Source organism: Argiope bruennichi, chromosome 3 (assembly GCF_947563725.1).
Source record: "Argiope bruennichi chromosome 3, qqArgBrue1.1, whole genome shotgun sequence".
Taxonomy (NCBI): domain Eukaryota; kingdom Metazoa; phylum Arthropoda; class Arachnida; order Araneae; family Araneidae; genus Argiope; species Argiope bruennichi.
This window is the reverse complement of record NC_079153.1, coordinates 31,251,930-31,258,262: the sequence shown is the minus strand read 5'-3', so window position 1 is coordinate 31,258,262 and position 6,333 is coordinate 31,251,930.

Below are 6,333 nucleotides of genomic sequence, written 5' to 3'. Positions count from 1 at the left end.
AAATCTATAAATTTTGATGTAATTTTATATATCAAATTTCAGTTGTCTAGCTCAAAGCATTTTTAAGTTATCGTGTTCACATTCATACCGTGTTAAGTTATCGTGTCAATTTCATTTTCAAACACTTCTCTTGTGGTGAATAGCATATAAACCAGTTAACAACTACGCTGTACGAGTAATTACTTTTGCATAATGGTTTAGTTACTGGACTGCGAACCACAAGGTCCCAGGTTCTATCCTCGCGCATCCCAATCCACTACATTGGTGACCTCGGACGATGAACCTTCAATCTTCGTACAGCTGTTGTGACGCCAAAGTCGTCAGACTCACTTGACGCAGCAACCAAAGTCGCCAGATTCACTTGGCGCAACAGCATCAGCAACCACTCACTCACACACGCTCGCCATAACGCTTGACGCTACTCAACTGGGTGTAGGCCCATTAGACAACAGCTAAAATACGTCACAACAACCATATCGTTCGTCTCACCTACGACTCACTGGAGGGAGAGTCTGGTGAATAGCATATAAGCCAGTTAACAACTACGCTGCACGAGCAATTGCTTTTGCATAATAGTTATGTTACTGGACTGCGAACCACAAGGTCCCAGGTTCTATCCTCGCGCTTCCCAATCCGCTAAAATGGTGATCTCGGACGATGAACCTTCAACCTTCGTACAGCTGTTGTGGCGCCATCTATCCGCAACCAAAGTCGCCAGACTCACTTGGCGCAAAAGCATCAGCAACCACTCACTCACTCACACACGCTCGCCAAAACGCTTGGCGCTACTCAACTGGGTACAGGCCCATTAGACAACAGTTAAAATGCATCACCACTCAACAGCCATATCGTTCGTCTCACCTCCGACTCACTGGAGGGAGAGTCTGTGGTGAATAGCATATAAGCCAGTTAACAACTACGCTGCACGAGCAATTGCTTTTGCATATTGGTTATGTTACTGGACTGCGGACCACAAGGTCCCAGGTTCTATCCTCGCGCATCCCAATCCGCTAAACTCTTTAATAAATCTCTCGTATACGAAATGTACAAAGAGAAAATATTACAATTGCTAAAAAATTCGAACAATCAATTTTGATGAATCAGACTTTCATTTCAGACTTCTTCGAGTTCGAGAACACAATTTTGGAATTATGTCAGACTATTTGTTATTGATATTTTGATTTTTACGGATGAAATTTGATGTGATCTTTACGCTAAATTTATGGATTTCAGTTAAATTTTTAATTAATTTCAGGGCGACGTCTATCTAGTTGTTTGAGTACAAGGGAAAGCATTAACTACAAAACGTAGGGAGCTAGATAAAAACCATCTAAAATGAAGGGATGTATCAAATTTTGAACCGATTATGTAAAAGGGTTGATCGTCTGTCAGTCCGTAAAACGCGATATCTCAAAAATATAAGAATATAAACGCGATAATTCAAAAATATAAGATAACATGCAAAGGCGTTTATTCAAAAATATGAATAAGCATGCAAAAGTGATAATTGAAAAAAAATGTTTTATATAAATGAAATTTAATATGTTATCTTAATACTAAAATTTTGCATTGAAATTGGACACTCGGTATAAAATTTTGATTTCAATCAGTCGGAAAAAAAACAAAAAAATATGGTTTTCTATATTATATTATGAAGCACAAAACTCTCATGTGCTCTAAAAATAAAAAGTTATGCATTCGTAGCAGTCACGACCTTGCCCAAGATCCACAATTTCATGCAGAGGCTTGCAATGATGCCTTTATTAAAGAAAAATATGCGATAAAGTTTCAGGAGATGACTCCCATTGATTTTAATGTTTTTTTTAATTTTAATTTGATACTCTTAATTTTATGATAAAATTCAAACTAATTTCAATGTTCCATCATTGACCACTTTGTCAATGATGGAATTTTTAATTTTTAATTTTTTACTTTCTCGTATGCAAAATATAATAAACATTAAAAAAAAAAAAAAAAAAAAAAAAAAAAAAGAGCTCGAGATTTGCATTGAATTTTTGCAAAAATTCAATGATAGAATTAAGATAAAAGTGGTCTTTGGAAATGAACTTAGAAGAAAGATTTTTACACCCATTTTTATTTCACAATATACGCACTTTTAATTTATACGTGCAGTAATTTCTAGCAGATTAATTGCTTTATATTCATATTTTTCAGTATAATCAAGTAAGTTGAAATTTTAAATAAATGCACTCCATATTAATAGTTTAAAAACCAGGAAAGCCGGTATTCCGGGTGTACAAGCCAGGTCACTAATGACGACTGATATAGATATATTAATAAATATAGATATATTATTAACAAGGATATATTAAGGGATTGTTCTCCTCTCAACTCTCTCGAAAATCGTTGATCTTGGGCAAGATCATGAATGTCACGAATGCTCTGACTTTTGGTTTCGAAGTCTTGCCCATGAGAGTTTCATGCTTCTTAGTAAAGAAAATCAAATATACATTTTGGAACCTTTGTTTGTTCGACCGATTAAAGCCAAAAAGGCATAGAACTTTAATTTTCGTAATAATGTCATATACCAAATTTCATTTATTTTCGTTACATTTTTGAGTTTTTGTTTTTACAAGCATGCAAAAATGCAGTCCAATAACCAGTTAAATCCTTTGATAGATTTGCATGAAAATTCGATAAAGATCTACACTTTGGATGCTAAAACTGTGTGTCAAATTTCATTTATCAAAATCGTCGCATTTTTGAATTACTTCATTTACATCCATGCAAAATAGAAAGATCCGACCAGCCCATAACGGATTTGTTTTAAAATTTGGCAGAAATCTACAAATTTGCTGTAAAGACCTCATACCAAATTTCATCATATCATATATATAAAAGCATTTTTAGCTGTCGTGTTCACAGACAAACAGGGTTCCTAAAACGCGATTTTCGGATTCAAGTGGGTCTGACAACTGGAAATTCATCAAAATCTCGAGCTCTTTTTTTTTTCTTTTTTTTTTTTTTTATGTTTATTATATTTTGCATTCGAGAAAGTAAAAAATTAAAAATTCAGCTTCAAAAATAGATGTGTTTATATTTCATGATTTTTTGCATAATATAATAAATAAAACAATTCTTTTTTAAAAAAAAGTGCTACTAAAGCTTAAAATATTCCTTAAAACACAATTTTATCTTTCCAAATGGAAATGTTATTTCTCCATTAATAAAATATTTTATCTACGTAATTACTTAAAAACATTTATGATAAATGTCGACGTAGATATCAATTTTGTAAAATAAAACTAAAAGAAATTTCCGTTTTGAACTTCTCATTAATAAGCTCAAGGTTTGCCCTGCCTTCTTCCCCTCAATTATGTCACGAATTAACTCGAACATTTCAACGATTAGTTGAACTATACGCTCACAATATTAAGTGATAACCAGATAATCTTGCTCGGAAATCGGAATGTTGCAAACCCCTGTTTTATATTTGTAAAATTTGTATAATAAAACTATATATATATATATATATATACTCAAGAATAGGTAGGAAAATAAAATTTTACAATTTCTGTAATAATTTAACTTGAATTATCGTACAACAAATTTCATCTTTAATTTTAAATTAACGAAATTTACGAAATTTCGTTAAATTAAATTAAATTAAATTAACGAAATTTCGTTAAATTTCGAAAACTTTATTGAATTTAATGTAATAAGATAAATTCATTCTCAAACAAAGACTTGAAACATTTCTACTTCATTGTAAAATTCAATATATCTCAAGAATATACGTGTTTCTACTTGTGTTTTACACAGTATGAAATTCATTATTTATTTGTAGGCATTTTTTTTCTATTATTTTACTAGCCACTTTCGGATATCAGCCATTCGCCCACCACAATAATATAATTCGTAATATTAACCCCTTTTGATGAAATACATCTTATCACAACAAAAGTACTATTTTAAACCTAACTTGATAGTAAAAGAGTATTCTGATTGGTTAACAATGTCTGGAAATTGGCGAAATCATTGCACTTTTTAAGGTTGGGAACTCTGACAAAATTTTGTTTTACGATATATGTCGAAACATGTGTTTATTGAACGGTAACAGCCGACCACAACTCAAGTTTGGACTAGGGAAATCCATCTATTTTTACCCAATAGAGAATGTAGAGTTAAGAAGTGTTTTTGAGTTCCTGTCAAAAATGGAGGACGCTTAAGGGAAGACGATCATTGACGGTGTACTTATATGTCGTGAACTGTCATATAAAATTAAAGGAATTTTCAGCCGATACAATATTTGAGAATGGGCTCTGGTTCTTTGATTACCGAGATTTTTTTTTCAAGTCAAGGGTTACGGTGGAAATGAAAGGGGGATTTCATTCTTATTAATGGATTCAACAAAAAATTATAACCTGGGGAGACAAACGTTCTTTTTCTAGTGTGGTACTGAAATATAGAGAACGGGATATTGGTTCTATTGTCAACCGACCATAGTTCAAAATTAAGAGGTCCGTTTAAGAAAGACCTGGATTTATTTTTTACGTACTATTGGGATTATTCTTTCTAGATGAATTATGTTATTTTTCTTTAATCATACTTTTTATGAAGAGGGCTGCATTGAAATATTGATCAGTTCAATTAGAACTACAAATGAAGTGGATATTCTTCAACCTCTTATGATAATTTAATCTTTTAGGGGGACTGTTATAACTTGGTTCATTTTTTTTTTGTTAGACGACTAAAATCTAACAATCTGCATTTTTATTTTAATTATAGGTACCCTATTTCATGTAATATCAACTTAACTTCCCAATATCTATGAAGAATAAGACAAGATGATTGATTATATATATATATAATTGCATGTAAAATAATTGATGATACAAGATTATCTAAGAAAGCTTGAATCACGCAGTTGTGTGTACTGTTTCGTTCTTATTTCCAATGCAGTAACGAAGAAAAGCGCGAAGTTTTAAAAAAAGTTTCAAAAATGATATATTTGAAAGTTGTCATTTACCGTTTTCTCTTAGATAATTTTGAAGTGTGTTTTGTCTTAAATAGTTTCCAGGTATTCTCCTTTAAATTATCATTCTTTGTTTCACTTGACGAGTCCATTTTCATTATTGGTCAGAGCTAATCTATAACCCAAAATCCGAACTCCTATCCTCCCCCCCCCTTTTCTAATCAATTCATAATTTATCTTTATTTATTTATATTTTTGCTAATCCTAACTCTTCTTTTCCAGAAAATACCTGTCTAATGTCATATCGAAAATCATATTTGAATTTCTCTTTCCTAGATTTCTTAAAAGTTATAAATTTAACGTTTAAAATTTTAGCACAACTATCTCATAGACATTTTCTTTTAGCATAAACAGCTTCAATTATTCTGTTTTTATAATTTCGGGATCGATATTTTCAACCTTATCTCACCTTGTTCCGAGGGATAATATAAAAAGCACAAATTAATAACATATATCTCAAGTCAGTGATCCATAAAAATGAATGTGTATGTGATTCAAGGTACAAGAGATGACAGCTTAATGCTTAGTAATAAATTTATAAGCAACATGTAAATTTACTTACTAAATTATACTTCATAAATTGGTATATAATAGAATTTTTTGTAACAATTCTTATAGAAAATAAAAAAAATACAATATTTCAAGCATTTTATTTTTTACACAGAACAAATAATTCCATAGCTGCACTCCTAAACAAGATCCGAATGGTAAACAACAGATATAGATAAAAAGTAAGTATTCTCCGAAATAATTTAATTGTTTGCTATAAGACAGCTGCCCAAAGCACGAGTTAGTGATTCTGAGTATGATATCAACAAGTACAGCAGTCTCCCCTCACAGTTTGGTTTTAAACAAATATTTTAATTCACAATTTAGTGCATATTGTATAAAAAATTTTAAAAAGTCCCAAAACTGGATATTTCATGTTCATAATCTTAATATTCAAATTTATTTATATTAATATAATTTTTCCAAATGATTAAAAACATAGCATAAAAAATTACTAACATATATGTGTTTTGGCAAATTTATATATATAGTGAACTTCCAAACATTTCTAATGGTTGATAATATATTATGACGGAATTAAAATGTATACCCAAAAACAAATAATCCACAAGCCTTTGAGAACTAAAATTGAGAAGAAAAGTTGTTTAAATATATCTAAAAACAAATAGATGCACCATGTTTTTTTTTTTTTTTTTGTTTTTTTTTTGGTAATATTAGTTGTTAGATCTTTAATTTATTATAAACAATTTTTTAACAAGTTCCAAATGAAACAGAAAGCTTTAAGTACTTTTCTTTATAAAAATATAAATTTGTACTTGCTTTTCACT